The sequence below is a fragment of the Colossoma macropomum genome, unplaced genomic scaffold (assembly GCF_904425465.1).
Source record: "Colossoma macropomum unplaced genomic scaffold, Colossoma_macropomum, whole genome shotgun sequence".
NCBI lineage: Eukaryota > Metazoa > Chordata > Actinopteri > Characiformes > Serrasalmidae > Colossoma > Colossoma macropomum.
This window is the reverse complement of record NW_023494793.1, coordinates 11168716-11184171: the sequence shown is the minus strand read 5'-3', so window position 1 is coordinate 11184171 and position 15456 is coordinate 11168716. Positions and strand designations below refer to the sequence as shown.

At 40.9% G+C, this 15456-nt stretch overlaps 1 protein-coding gene across 4 annotated transcripts in view; it reads left to right on the top strand.

Moving 5' to 3' along the window:
• The first annotated feature begins 2483 nt into the window (after nt 1-2483).
• Nucleotides 2484-15456, top strand: part of sema6a (sema domain, transmembrane domain (TM), and cytoplasmic domain, (semaphorin) 6A) — a 68645-nt gene continuing 55672 nt past the window's right edge. For 3 of the 4 annotated variants that reach the window (XM_036578468.1, XM_036578467.1, XM_036578465.1), the window contains exon 1: nt 2484-2710. The gene's annotated coding sequence lies outside the window, so the exon portion shown is untranslated. Of the gene's footprint in view, nt 2711-2765; nt 2843-15456 lie in introns of those variants that run through there. The other variant, XM_036578466.1, reaches the window with a different exon arrangement.

Sequence of the window (15456 nt, the reverse complement as noted above, 5' to 3'; positions counted from 1 at the left end):
GAGATGCCCAGCGGGAAAGGATGAATGACTCAACTGCGCTGCTGGAAGCATGAAAAATGTATGCTTCGAATAGGTAGATAATGCTTCACATGCACATGGGCTACTTTTGCACCCTTAGAAGAAGTAACTGAAATGCAGAGGCTGAAAAATTGATGAGCACTATCGTGTGCCGGTGCCAGCAGAATTATTTATTCAACAAGGGGTCTCTGTAGAGTTGTTACGAAAAATCCACTGGTTTACCTACACCTACCCGTTTGGACCAGCCCAGAAAAGTAACCGGAGAATCTGCAACATACCACACTTAATACAAAGGTGGGGTTCTGGTGCCTCATCTCACACAAGGCATCCTTTTCCACCGTTTGTGACTGAGACTTCGTGACCATCCCTGAAGATGTTCCGAATGGCCAGCTTTCTAGCTGTCACTGTCTATTACAATGATGTGGTGAAGAGTCCCTGACTTATTCATTGCTTGACACAAACCCTCTGTGCGCAGGCCCATCTCAAGTTTAGGGGTGAATATCTCCAAACCTAAGTACAGCCTCTACAGTTTGGACTATAGTGTTCTGCCACTGCAAGCTAACAGCCTGCTTCTCATTAATGAAATCAATGTATGTGGAGATTTTAACTATAACAAGTCCAAAAGCATTTCAAACAAGCAAAGGAGTCCCATACTTTAGACAAGTTATAACTGCACTAAAATCAATTTACAAATTTATGAAATTAAATGAAAATGTAGAAAAACAAAGTGTATATCTGTAATAACTATAAATATTACTTTTATTATTATTAATAATAATAAAGCTACAGTATTGCATTTCCAGTACATACAGTATGCAGGTAAACTCAAAATTATGTATGTATTTCTCATTTTTTCATTGAGCTGTTACTTAGAATTTTCCTTGCTAGCAGGTCTTGGTTTTTTATTTTGAATTGAATATTTTAACACTTAAAACATACTGAATAAGAGATCTAGAAATACACCAAACTAGACAAGACACACACACATATAAATCCACAGCTTTTTCTGCCGATTAACAATAATATTAATAAAAATAATAATAATGTATGGCTATAATTGCCATTATTGTTAATGTTATTGTTTATAATAACTTCAATGTTTATTTATATAGCAGCAGCTTTCATACACTGAATGCAACTTAAAGTACAATGTCTGTGAGCGACAAAGCATGACTTGATAGTCTAAACTGATGACCTTCTGAATTTGCTCTTATTTGTAGGGTCAAAAGAAATTGCACCCCACATATGGTAAGAGGCACCTTTTAATCGTCACAGAGGGACTGCTGATTGATGAGGTTAGCTCGGAAATCTGAACCTAATGAGCACATGCAGTGCTCTGGAGTAAATCACCATGTTGTACATGACTCGCACCTTTCTAAATAATCTAACAATAGTGTAGCCCAACTCATCTGAAAGTCACACTGCACCAGTTTAGGTGTGAGCTGGCATTTTAACTGCGTAGGCTCACCAGCCTTTGATTTCACAAAAACTCTGACCATAGCCAACCAGCAGTGACGACTTCGGTGCTCCGTTTGTTCTTTTACACTGACTGAGCGGCATGGGGATCAGACCGGAGAGCGATTTATAAAGCCTGTGTCTGGACATGACGGGACCACCGGCGTGGTGTTTTTTCCCCACAGACAAAAGACATGGAGGCCCCGGGCCTCGCCCTCAGGTCGCTTCGTCTTCGTCTTGTTTGGGGGGCTGTAGCGGCAGGGCTGTGGGGGTTAGCTTGGATAGCCTTCATTCATAACGTGGTTGACTCCATTGTTGTGGGAACTCGTTAGCCGAAAAGACAAAAAACGACCACTTCAGAAACACTTTTAAATCCGACAGCCTTGTTCAAGATAAACGCACCGAACAATACAACTGACGAAACCTAGCTTAGCCGCTGAAGACGCTGTGCGAAGCGACTCGTGAACGAGTCGTCTTTTGAATCGGTTCATCTTAATAAATTGGCCGCACCGATTCACAAGTCCAACTGAATCTGGGTTCTTACCCCATCTCATAAAATACTCAGTGTTTGCGTCCGTGTTGTGTACGTAAGACTTCTGTTTGAGTTTGAATAGCCTAATAGACACAGTTTTTCAAAACGTCGCCTCTCATAATTGTAATATAAAACCTGACATTTAACCTATTAATGTAACTATTTTAATTCGCATTTTCTCTCCGGACGCAGTAGCTGGCTTCATTCTACTTTTATGTGTTTATGTTTTGTTCATTCAGAGTCTGTGAGTAAAAGTAGCGGCATTAGATTCACTCTGATTCATTTAATCATGGAGATGAAAATAAAGTTGACCTGACTTATGATTTAACGGAGGTTCTGTTCCTTGAAACGGAATCGATTCGGTAAACTGAATCGAACTTCCCCTCACTAGTTGAGAGCGTGTGTGTGTGTGTGTTCGCTTAGTAAACAAAAGAGCCCGCTCCTCACACTCGGCTCTCCGCTTTGGCTCCTCCCAGTGTGTAGCGGGTGACAGCTGGGAGAGCTGCGTGCTGGTGAGAAGCCTTCATCTCCAAATAGGATGAGCAGCCGCTTTGGTGCTCCGGAGCTACGAATGGTTCGGACCGATTCACTGACTAGTTCTGTCGGACCCGCACTTTGTTTCAGCTCACGGTTCGCTCTCACGGATTGTTTCGATACTTGGATTTCCAATGGATATTCCGGTGTGAAGAGGGGCGCGCTGACACGGTATGTAACCCATAAAGGAGCAGCGGCGGCTCTGGGAAAGTAGCCCACACTAACGGGGATTGTTCTCTATCCGTATGCTGTGTAACATATGCTGTGAATTGTGCGTTAAATTAAGTGGTCCGCGATAAGACGGTATGTATTTCCAACGTCCACGTTTATTTTCAACTGAACAGCTTTTGTTTTGTTACTTTGCCTCGCATGTGCCCGTGGAGGTGTTAGGCGGATTTACACACTCAAGCGCGCTGCTATGCAATAGCCTGAGCTGACGTCACTCTCGTAAACTTCAATGCCTTGGGGTTCACGGCGTGAGAATTGAGTTACTGAAAACTGTCGTTCAGCTTCTGTTGTGTGATGAACTTTAGCTTTGTTACACCTGCTGCTGCTATATGTGTGGCTACAAACAGAGCGAGGGTACAGTATGAGAGCTCAGGTGTTAGCTAGTTAATGGTCTGGAGATTTCTTGAGAATATATTTACGTCTTTTAAGTTACTCGTGAAATATATTTTTACATTTTGTGGTGGGGGTTGGATTACATAACGCAATATCTGAATTTCTCACTAAGCAGAACAATGTTAGCAATATGAATTAAATTGTACAAGTTGTTCGTAAAAAATGTGGCGAGGCTTTGTTTTTCAAATGAATGGTAATTGCTAAATGTTGCCGCTCCGCCTGAGATGAAGGCTCTGTGTTTTATTCAGTGAAATGTTAAATGAGCTCGCTGATCTGCTTTCAGGCAGAAATGAAATTTAAGCTCTCTCCGTTCTTCTGGTGTTTTACAGTCAGTATTTAGCCCATGTAACCTCGTTATTGTAGCTTTCTCAAAATATTCTGAACCAGACAGATATAGCCGCGCCACACAAAGAGCCTTTAAAGTAGTAGCAGTTCTGTGGAGATAGAAATTGCTTCGCGGTTCAGTCATTCTGCTTTTCTTCCAAAGAAGACAAAAGCTTTGTATGAATTTCCCCCCACCTAAATCAAAGTTACAGGTGCGGGAATGTTCATATGTGGTCTTGATTAAGGCCTTCAGGAGGGTGGTCACCAGCTGAAGTTGCCTTTGGCCCCTGAGGTCACCTAGGGTGTGACCATGTCAGCTCTGTCCTCACCAGCTCCGTTCTCCACATTGAACAGGCCAGACTTCTCCCTGGTCGCAACAATACAGAGCATCTGTTTTTGCTCATTTAACAGCATGACAAAGCCTAAGACGAAACCATTCAGTCTTCTCATGATTCTCTGCACTGATCACCGAGAACATGATGGTAACGGATTTAATGGCGAAGCATTAGATGGTACTTGTTAAGCTCATTGTCCGCCGCTCTCTCAGCTCCTTTTTTTTTCTCTGATGGCAAGCTGCCACCTTGACCATGCCAAGATTCCAAAACTATCAGTGTAGCTTTACATTCACATGATTCAAAGAGGCTTTTATATTGTGCTTTTTTGGGTTAGACCTTAAGCACGGATTTTAATTGGTCATGAATGTTCACTTTCTTCCTTCACTTGCAGTCTCTTCTGTTGTTAATCAGGTTCCTAGGTATGACAATGGTTGGGAAGTTTCTGTGCCTTGTCGATCATAAATAAGGGATGTCCTAAGGCAGAGGCTCTTTTGAGATTAGCCTACATGCACAGATGTACAGGACTATGAACTATATAGGAACAAATCTACAGGGCAGTAAAAAAGGCAGTTGAATGAAATATTCATATTAATTAATGGCACATTACAGTTATGTTCTGAGGATTGTTGTGAATGAAGCTCATTAATTGCCAGTACTATATTTGGTGCTTAATGCTTTGTTTTTGCTGTATTTAACAGTGGATTTCATGTAACCCAGCAAGCCCACACTCTGATATTGATTCATTTGAATTCTTGGAATTGATTTGGGGGGAAAAAAGCAGGTTCCTGGTCATGACCCACAGGGATGATGCATCCCACCTATCAGCTTGCCAGATGGCTTGCAGCTTCCCCACCTACCAGTACAGTTATATTGCAAGTATGAAAAGGGCAGATTGGGTGCTTGAGATCTGGCGACGCTCTGTGAGCAATCAGTCCGTTTGACCATGTCTGTAATGTTTGTATGGTTCAAGTCGCATTTGAGGTAGTTAAAAGGATGTTTTGTTGGGTGTGTTATTGGTAAGGGAGTTGAATAGAAATTATTTCTGAAATGAATGCTGAATGATTTTTCCTATTGAAAAAAAATGTAAATCAATAATGATCAAAATGAACAATTGAAATCTTTTAATGAAGGATTTTGTTGCATTTAAACAAAACATAAGAATACAGCGCTATGATACCATTTGCTGACCCAAGCCAAGCTCTTTTTCTTGTTTTCACCCTTGAATGCCTCAATAATACTGAGTGACTGAGTGGAATGCTTGATCCAGTTTCCCTTCTAAATCTCAGCAATCTGAAAATGCTCACAGTTTTCTTATTGTTACAATATTATTTGTTTTTGTGTGAACTTTTCGAAGGGATGGAAAAAAATAATGTTATTTTTATATGGAGCAATGCTCTGTGAGGCATTTGATCTTCTCCCCTCAACAATGGCAGTAAGTCTGCCATTGTGTGTGACTGATGTGGATTTGTCACACTAGTGGGCTTGAATCACTCCTTGCAGTGGTGTATTTATATTTTCCCTGTCAAGGACAGGCAGATTTGCTCAGCCTGAATAATTGATGCACACTTATGAATTACACTCAGTTGCGATAAGTGAGCCTGTGTAAATCATGGCTTCAGATTTACTGTCGATATGTCGCACGGATTTTGGACTTCATGTCATTTACATGATCATGTATTATTTATAAGCACACTAGCAGGGTGGTAGAAGGAGTGAGGTGTCTGATAATTGTAGCAGTTTTAGTTCATATTGTACGCAAGGGCTTATATATGTAGAAATAAAATGTTCAATAATTTTTTTTCATTAAGCCTTTCTGTTTATAATGCTGAAATGAATGTTCCACTATCTGTTTACACTGGTCATGAACATTGCAGTGAACAAAAATAACCATTTTTCTTTCAGCGGTATACAGATGGGTAGAACTAGTGTCGACTTGCTATCTTGTCATTATTGGCGCACCAACCCACTCACTCTGAATCCTGGCTGTGGATTAAAAGAACAGTCTTCTGGCGTTGGAGATATGTATGTGTGTGTGTGTGTGTGTGCATGCATGTGTGGATTTTCTTCCTCATTAATGGTTTCATTGTGATGGTAATGATAAGATTGCTTTTTGAAATTCAACCAGCCCAAATAAAGGAAAGAAAACCAACCATGTTTGAAATTGTAACACGGTCCTCATCTTCTGTACATTGCAAAGAGATATGGAGGCATTTTGTCATTTATGACCGTGATTTGATTTTGATATAACACTGGACACTTGTCCACGATCTTTAAAGCCACAAAAGTATTTTCATAATTGCCTCAGGTCTGTATGTCATTATTAAGGGAATAGGGTATTAGCTTAGTTTGTTGTCATAGTCATTATAGTGGTTGTTCTAAAAACAAGACAAATAAAAAAAAAACCTACATTTACAGATTCTATGTTGGCTAACATGTAAACACAGTGTAGAAGGTAAACATTGTTCTAGACTTGCTTTGTTGATTTATTGTCACTTGATTTAGTTGCTTCCTTGGCAAAGTGTCACTTTGTAAGTAAATATCCCTATCGTGGATATAATATCACACCGTGTTGAGGTAAAACACGGCCATGGTCAACTGATAGCATGAGGCCTGTGTTTTCCCCTGTTCACACTGGTTGCCTCTCAAGGCTTGCTTCAGTGTTGTTGCTTGCGCATGAGCATGTGAAATGTTTTCTCTGCATTTTCTTTCCCAGCATTTAAAAGGAATGGCTGTGTAATGTGGACAATACAATTACAATATAATTGACAACAAATTAGAAACACATTAGTGAATGCTTGATGTGACATGGTTAAAGATTGTCCTTCATTATTTTTGACCAGAATGATTTGCATTTGACAAATCATGTGCATGTCTTGATCCACGCAGACAGTCACAGAAATGCAACTGGAGTGTCAGGTGTGGTTGGCCTGAAAGCTCACAGCACACATATAAACATGTATTAATTTACATTCTGCAGTGCTATTGCAGAGATATTGTGATAACAATTAACGCTATTGTGCAGCCCTACCAGGAGAGTTTTAGCAGTGGCGTTCTGTAGTTGTGTTTTGCATGCGCAGCTCCTTCCTCCGCCTGGCCAGGTTTTGAGCATGCCGCGGCGGTGTGAGGCGGCGAGTCGCCGAGGAGGGAGAGTACATCTGTCCCGTCCCCAGGCCCAGCGCGATTGGCACGGCCTCTCTCATCTATTAATCATGGAGAGTGCTTTCTTATTCCGTTGCCATAGTTTCAGGGCCTGAGACAGTGTCGGGGCGCCTGGAGGAAGGGGGCTGGCAAGGAGATTGCTGGGGCCAGCGATTCCGAACAGCCTCTCCAGCAGAGAGTGTGCTTAAAGGGGCCATCGTGGCCTCCACTGGCACACGGAGAGCCTTATCGTACATGCAAGAGAAGGGCACTCTGAAATATACAGGATATGACAGTGTCAAAAACGGAGAGAGTGCTCTCGATCACCGAGGCCCTTTAGATGGAGGATTGCCCAAAGGTGTTGATACGTGCGAATGACACCATAGCTGTGTCTCAAATCGAGTACATCCGTGGTGTTGAAGCCACTTTTAGTATAAATAGTGTGTTCGCACTGTGAATTGCAGTGGGATATAGCGTACTGTTAATTATACCTGAATGATGTACTTGAAGTGGCAAAAAGTGATGCACGTTGCACACTATTCGCACTCTGTGATTACAGGTTGCCATACGTAATGGAAGAGGATTAGCCATCAGAGGCCAGTGAAGTTTGAAATTTTCAAAATGGCAGATGCACACCTGGGAACAACCGTAAGAAATTTTGGGCTGAACGTGGGTGGAAACATGGACTTATTAGGGTAGGAACAAACTGAGAGTGAAATTTATAAACCAATCCAGTGTCTCATAAAGGAGGAGCTCAAAGTAGGAGGCGTTGTGCTCATCAGTTGCAACATGTACATTACAAGCCTCGTTGCACAGTTCTGATTTTTTGCTCAGATCCGATCTTTCTAACTTGATGGTTCATTATTAGAGTGAGACAAGGGTGAAAAAGGGTCAGATGCTTTGCTTTTGTGGTCTTTACTGGCATCAACTTTAGCTTAGGCACTGCTGCCATATTAACACTGAATGATGGTTTATGTGCAGTGAAAAAAATACATGAATTCCAATCTGAGTGTTCTCATCGAGGTCACACAGCCAGGAATCGGATATGTATCTGATCTAGGACCACATATAAAAGTAAGTCAGATCTGATTTGAAAACATCAGATTTTCATGTCCACACAGTTCTGGAAAAGTCAAATCTGTGTGTCACACTGAGGCAAAAAATATGATATATGGGACATCAGCCTGGTAAAGTGAACATAGCCAAAGTTGTCTGATGGATGTCAAACCTTTCATTAGCCTGACATTATTGCATATGCAAACACATTACATGCAGTGAAAGTAAACATTACTTCTTGCAAGGGAAAAAAAATATGTTAGCTAATGCTAACATTTTGCTAGCTAGCTTATTTTGCTCGTGTTATTAAGTGTACTCTGAACGTTAAAAGATCACATACTACAGGAATTTGGAGCTGGTTTTAGAAGGGGTGTATACTTGTTAGCAGTGTAATCCAACGCCCAGAATTTACAAGTTGACCACAGATGTGTATTTTTGTTACGAGATCACATCTGGGCCTGCGAGACTACAAGCAAGCCTGCAGAGGCAAATTGGGAGCAAAGAGTTTAGACCTGAAGTTTTTGATTGTTAAACTGGTGGATGTCAGGCATGGTTTAGTGACATTAGCTACTGCACGGTAATATGTCACTTCCAGTTAGTGCTAGAGTTCGTGTTCAGTTCAAGAAAATATCCAACAGAAATGCCAGGCACTAAATAGTGAAGTACATAATATTTAATATAGTGAACATGTCACAAAATGAGGGTTTTGCTTGCTATCTAGAAAGTATCTAAGATGCTGACAAAAGTGTAATTATGGTGCATGTTGGCAACTGGATTCAGATGTCTGTTGTACAGAGAAGATTCATCGCAGAACTTCCACCTGACACTTAATTCTTTGCAGTTGTTAGTATGATTGGCTTTGGGAGATGTTAGTGAAATAGGTAATAGCTTATTCTTTCGTGGTAAGAGTATGAAACTGCCCCATTGACTCGGTAGCAGATAGGCTTTTCAGTATCACTGATGGGGTGATGAGTCTTATATTGCCTGTGCGGTGGCACAGCGTGCATCACTGCTTGGCAGAGATTTTATAAGACGTGCTGAAGCGAGCCTACTCATCGGATGTGAGTCCCTGAAGTGTAAATGATGCTATGTAGCGCAAGGTCTGGAGCTGAGAATGTGCCTCATCTTACAGCAACATTGTCCCAGTGGATAGGGTTGTCATAGATGGTTTACTTACCTCAAGACAAAAAGGAATTGCAGTGCAGCCTCTTTGGCCAAATGCTTGTTGTACATTATGTTGGTTATTATTCCATACTTACGTTGATTTTTGTGTAAAAATGGACCGAATTACCCTTGAGCACATCGGTCATAATCTTAGGTTGTCCTTGTCTTGTTTTAATGGCTGGGCTGCTGCTGTAACTCATCAAAACATTGCTTTTCTAGGCGGTACTTTTAGGACACTGAACAAGCACAGACAGAAGCTCTGTAATCATGAGACTTTCTCCTGTGCCTTTCATGTGGCTTCAGTTCTGAATAAAGAACCTTGTCATTGTCAGTGCCGCCGGGCTACAGTCCAGCCCTACATGATTTACACTCTGTCTTTCTCATATCTATGACCTTTCCTGAATAGGCCACCCGTTAGAGTTACAAAATAAGGGGAGGTGTTCCTAGGGATGTTGGAAGCTTCTCCATGGCTTTGAACATACAGTTGTGGGTGCCGTTACATCACCCTCTGCCTTTTGCAGGTGGGGCTGGAGGAGAACGATGTGGCTCTTGGAGGATTGTCAGATATTGTGGGGGATTGCGTCACGTTAAGAAGCATCTGCTGTAACGGGATTGAGGAGAATGGATTATCTCAAACAATTCAATTTTTGTCTTTGCATATCATTCTTCTGAAGTGTTGACAAATTTACGTAAGGCAGCACTGAGATATTCATCTCAGACAAAAGGCTTTTGTTGAAGGGATTACTGCAAGCAAATCACACTCTGATAGTCTTTAGAATTTCTAGATGTGATTCTCTTTATGTTATTGTTTGCCTTCAAACTTTCGCTTTGTCCAAAAATTTACTCTTAAAACTAAGCAGCTGTTCCAGCGTTTTTACATAGCTGGCTGACTAAGTGCACAGCTGCCCGAGGGGAAGTTTTAACTTTCAGAGCCTCGTCAGTAAAAGTTTAACAATAATGGCCCTTTGTGTACATTTATTACATATCTAATGAACAAATTGGAGCCATGTGTTGTCGCGTGCCTGGTAACACAAGCGCAACCACAAGGCCCCCAGTGTTCAGGGCCTGCTTTTCCGTCAGGCTGGCGTATAGAAACGAGACAGGAGCACTTATCATCACTCTCAAAGGACCTGCTCAACAGCCTGACATTGTTTCCTTCCTGCACCGCAAGAGGAACCACACGTGAAGAATCAGGGGTAGATCTATAACAAGCAGGGCTCTGTTGGGCATATCCATGCCACAATCAAGTTTCAGTCTCACATAGATCTACTTAAACTCTACTTTTCAGAGAGTGTTAGAGGAAATATTCTTTTTCTTTGAAACTCACATTTTCTCACCATTTCTTGAAAGGAAAATGCTGTAGAGGTTTAGAAAAACGCTTAGAAATCAGAAAAGTTATTATTGTCCTGTTACTCTACAATCAATTTAGATTACAAAATTATTTAACTAAATAAATTAAACAATTGAACAGTTACTTAATAAGTACATAGTCATGTAATTATTACGTCTAGATTTGATTTATACTTTGTATCAACACGTCTGAGTCTGCACTTCTTTTTTCTAGTTGTTTCTATGTTAATAAAATGTCAAAGACATTGCAAAAATGTAAAGGAAGTCTTTTCTTTCTACAAAAGGCTGAATATATATCAGTAATTTAAAATATTATAAAATATATCTTCTTCTCAAATGGGGTGTTAGTTGAATATTTAGAATTTTAGAATATTTAGAGCTACAAAAAAAATCAGCAAAACGTAATGTAAGAAGAGGGTTTCATGACATATACCCTGTGGGGGATCTAAAAGGTTTAATTAGATGCGTTCGGTGCAATATATGGAGACAATTTGTCAGCAGAAGTAAATTAGACATTGAGCCATGGTATTTGGATAGCTGGTGTCTTGTTTGTTTTTGCATAAATAATAATGTTATTTTGGGGTTACAGATTCCGGTTGCCTGGCTTCCATTCATAATGCTATCTGCTGAGTAGGCAACTCAGAACGCTTCCATCTGTTTCAGTGACGCTGCAATGGATCATCACTATCCACCGTCTTGGGTTTCTCCAGGCTAGGTCTGGCTACATGCTAGTTTATATGAGCTAATGCATGGTAACTGGATCGGGAGGAATGGAACGCTATCCAGATGCAGAGCTCCTGTGCAGCAATTGACCTACATATGAGAGTGCAAGAGATCCAGCCGTATTGTTGCTGGAGTATTTCCTCCCCACCTGACTTTGATCTTCTTCCCTCAGGGCTCTGTGGATTTATGCTCCTCTCCGTAGCCCTCTGTTGAGATGCGCTTGTCCAAGGCCAGCTGCTAGTTTAAATGAGAGGGAGCGTATCTAAAACAAACATCGTTTCATGCACTCGAGCTGACTTGCTTGTGTTGAATGTCGGTGCCACAGTGCGGTCCACTCTTTGTTGCCAGCCATGATTTTCAAGATGTTTTTGTCAAGTTGAAAAATGCCACTTTTTATGCAGGCTGAGAATATTCTTTTAATGGGCAAAAGGATATGTGGGGAACAAGCGTAGGCTTGTGAGTTTGGAGCAGGTTAGAGCGATTTCAGACAATACGCTGTATTGGGCAAAATACTTTTGACTGGCACAACAGTTGCTTTAATTTGAAAATTTGTCAGCTTTCCATTCGTCACATTTTCGTTTATCTTTCAGCTCATTGAGTCAAATCCGTCAAAAATGTAAGCAAAAACACAAGCTCTATTATAGGCCTTCATTCAAATCAGAGGGAAGATCCACAGTACCCTATTAGTGCAAATTGATGTGACACCCTGAGAGATTATACTGCTGGTTTGACAGTGCTGTTTGAGTGAAATTATGCGTGAAGCCCCAATTTTTTATTGCTTGTGTCTGGTCTGCTAGTCTTCACTGACAGTTATAGCCATGTCTTTACCTTTGTAACTGTTGTGTCCATTCATAGATGTGTGATATTTCCTCCAGAGTTTATGATACGCCATCTTTTCAGAAGGCCATTACCCTCTGCAGGTTCTCAGGCCTTCCTGCTTTCACACGTTGAAGCTGAAGGAGATGCTGTGGTTTGGAGGTATTGATTTTATGCACCTGACTATGAAGAGCTTTTTATAGCCATTAGTGATGGTTATTTATTTGCACAGATGCATTGTATTACGTTTTTGGAGGTTATCAAGTGGTAACTGAGATTCTAATCAATGAAACCATTGATACTTTGTTTGTCCTATATTCGCAAACAACTACTTCCCATTCCCTCAAGAACCAAAGTCTTCAGCGAGCACATTTAGGCAATTTTGAGCCATTCAATAACTCATTTCTCACTTGACATTACTATTGTTCCCTCCAAAAGTTGCTCATCCTTTTCCAGTATCTCAGTGGATCTGATGTTAATGGAAGGAACTCAAGCCAAATACCAAGCAGCCCAGTTTTTTTTTGTGTAAAGAAAATAAAGATGAAATCAAACAAAGTGAAATCTCATTAATCTCATTCTTTGTCGTAGTGGTAGTTACAAAATCTTACAGAAAAGCCTAATAGTATTTTGAGAGACAGCCAACATAAGTGACAGGGTGCGCTTGTCCATTAGAGCCTGGCTCTTGACTTGGCTTCTTTTCTGTATACAGCGATGACGCAAAGTTTTCCGGATGTCAGGGTGGTAGAAACTCAAGCTGCACACAATGGTTGGACAGCTGCTTGGCTTTACGTGCGTGCCTCGCTGGGTGGGGTGTGGCATCAGCTGCAGGTTTGGTATCTTAATGGGTCTTTTAACAGATCATATGATGCCTGGACATGTGCGCTGGGTCCGGTGTCCCCTCAGACCTACGGGTGTCCGATTCAGGGATATCAGGCAGATCAGGTTTCTTGGGTTTTTCTGGTCAGATGTCATGGAGACTTCATGCATACTGGATAGAGACTTGGGAATGCTTTGCAGGTGTCATGTTGGACTGTGCTCAAGGTGTAAATCTCTGACCACAGAATAATGAATTTCAATCAAGATTCTTTAGAAAATTATCTAATGCATCATCAAATCTCTTGATTCAATTGGATTATTTTGGTATGATTCAGAATTTTTTAAAAAAACACTGAATACACAAATGTGATTGGAAAAAGTTTAAATAGTATAATATAGACAATACAAATAATACATTTTTTCTTTTTTAATTTTTAACTTAAAATGGCTTGAAAAAAATGTCACAAAATTAACCAATTAATCAATAATAAATGATTCTAACATTCTAAAACTGACACAGTTGAATTTACACCACCAGACTGAAGCATGCATTACTTTCTGTACTTAGAGTTCTGCTGTACTGAATATTCTGCTGTAGCCTTGATTTAGGGGCTTAGATTTGAGACTATTGCTAGTGTCAATGAGAAGAACAGGATGAGTCAGAGGAAGCAGCTCTGAAGCCTTCCTTGTACTGAGCTAGTATGACATTCAGTGGGTTGTTTCAACAGAATGAACTACCGAATGTGTCAAATGAGCAGCTGACACATTCTACATCTATATAACAGAGTCTGCGCTGTAGTGCACCCTCTCTTTATATGGAACTGTAGATGACGGGTTATTGAATGAGATCCATCACACAATCCCAAACCCCCATAATAATAAACTTGAGAATGAACCAGTGTTCTTAAAAAGAAGCAGCCTGAAAGCTTTCTGGTTATAATGTTCCTACCCATCTCTGCATAAGAGAAAGTGACGGTAGAATGGCTCAGAAGATAGCGAGGCTCTTTGCTCTACTCAATGGATAGGAGTGTGAGCGTTTACTGTAGTCTTCAGATTAATGCAGTCCGAATGAAGGCTGCTCAAGACCAGGAGAGCGCCATGGAGCTTGTAAATTATTCCACAGTTTCCATATGGTAATTGTTACTGAACTTGTTTCTCCCAGTTGCTTTAATGAAAGTAGTCATTCATTGCGCGACCCCCTGTATGGAATGTGACAGTGTGTAGTGTTTAGGTGGCTTAATTGACCCTGCAACAAAACGAGGAGAGTGCAGTGCAGGGAGGCAGTCGGGGGAGTGGGGAGGGCTTCATTATAGCAGAGACTGTCCGCTTCGCTGGCATTCTAGTTAATATAAAAACCATTGTCTAATGGTTAAACAGATAACAAGAGTTGGATTCGTTTTGAACTTCCGTTTTTTAATGGATGGCATGTCACGAACAATCACGACATGGCAGCAAAATGTCGTCAACAAGCAGACAGGGAGGGGAAAAAACCCAAAAATGAATTTTGCTGATGGGAAAACTGTTTTTCAATTGAGACAAAATGCAGCTTTAGTGGATTTTTCATCTTTGTCTTCAGATTGTGTTAATCTGGATTGATTAATTGAGTTTAGTAGAAATAAGTGGCAGCAGCGGTTGAAGAGCATGAGAATGTGGCTCAGGGCTCCAGTGCTTTGTGGAGAACCAATGGGAGTTCATAGAAACTGAATTAATTGGTTACATGCTACATTCACTATGTGTCAACTAAAGAACATCATCTCATTTGTTAATGTCAGATTAGAGATGTGTGTGTGAGTGTGTGAGCCTGGAGGCCACAGGAAATTCAGACTGTCTAGTCCCTTACATTGAAAGCAGCACAGCAAAACGTTGTGCTTATCAGAAGCAGGACCTTCACAGACTTTGCTGACTGAAAAGTTTCCTGTTATTTGGACGAGTGGACTTCAAATCTTACTGGCTTTCAGGCACCGTTTGCTGTGGTAACCTTGAGTCATTAATCTATCGCAGGCAACATTGAAGTAGAAGACTGAACCGGCTCAGACCGCGAAGCGAAGAGCTGCATGTTTGAAGTTTTAGGCGGCTTAATTGATGAAAAAGGACACTCTCTGAGCGGCACCCACAAATTCTACACTGAGGCGATGCTGCACAATCCAATTATCGAAAGAATAACCCATCAGCACCACTAGTAATGGGTTATTTTTTGAGAGGACAGGCAACATAAGAAAGCCAAACTGTACACGCAGATAGGCCTACTACTTCTCACATTGTTATAAAAGGCAGAAAAGGCAGTCTTGCTATTCATTTCGTCTGTACTATTTTTCAAAGACTTAATGAAACTTGGTAACATCCATCTGCTTAATGTTTCTGGTCAGTGAATATCTTCATCACAGGGTGGAATTGTAGCCTGTTTTCCTGTAGCTAACCTAGCAACCCTGTTGATTGAGAAGCCTAGTCTGGCTGGGGAGCAGTAACCTCACGTTTAGATCCTTTCTGGCTTTGAATCACAGTAGCACAAGTAGGTGAAAGGGCAAAAAGATCAAGGTCAGTGTGCAATATTCTGTCTTAGTGTACATCATTATG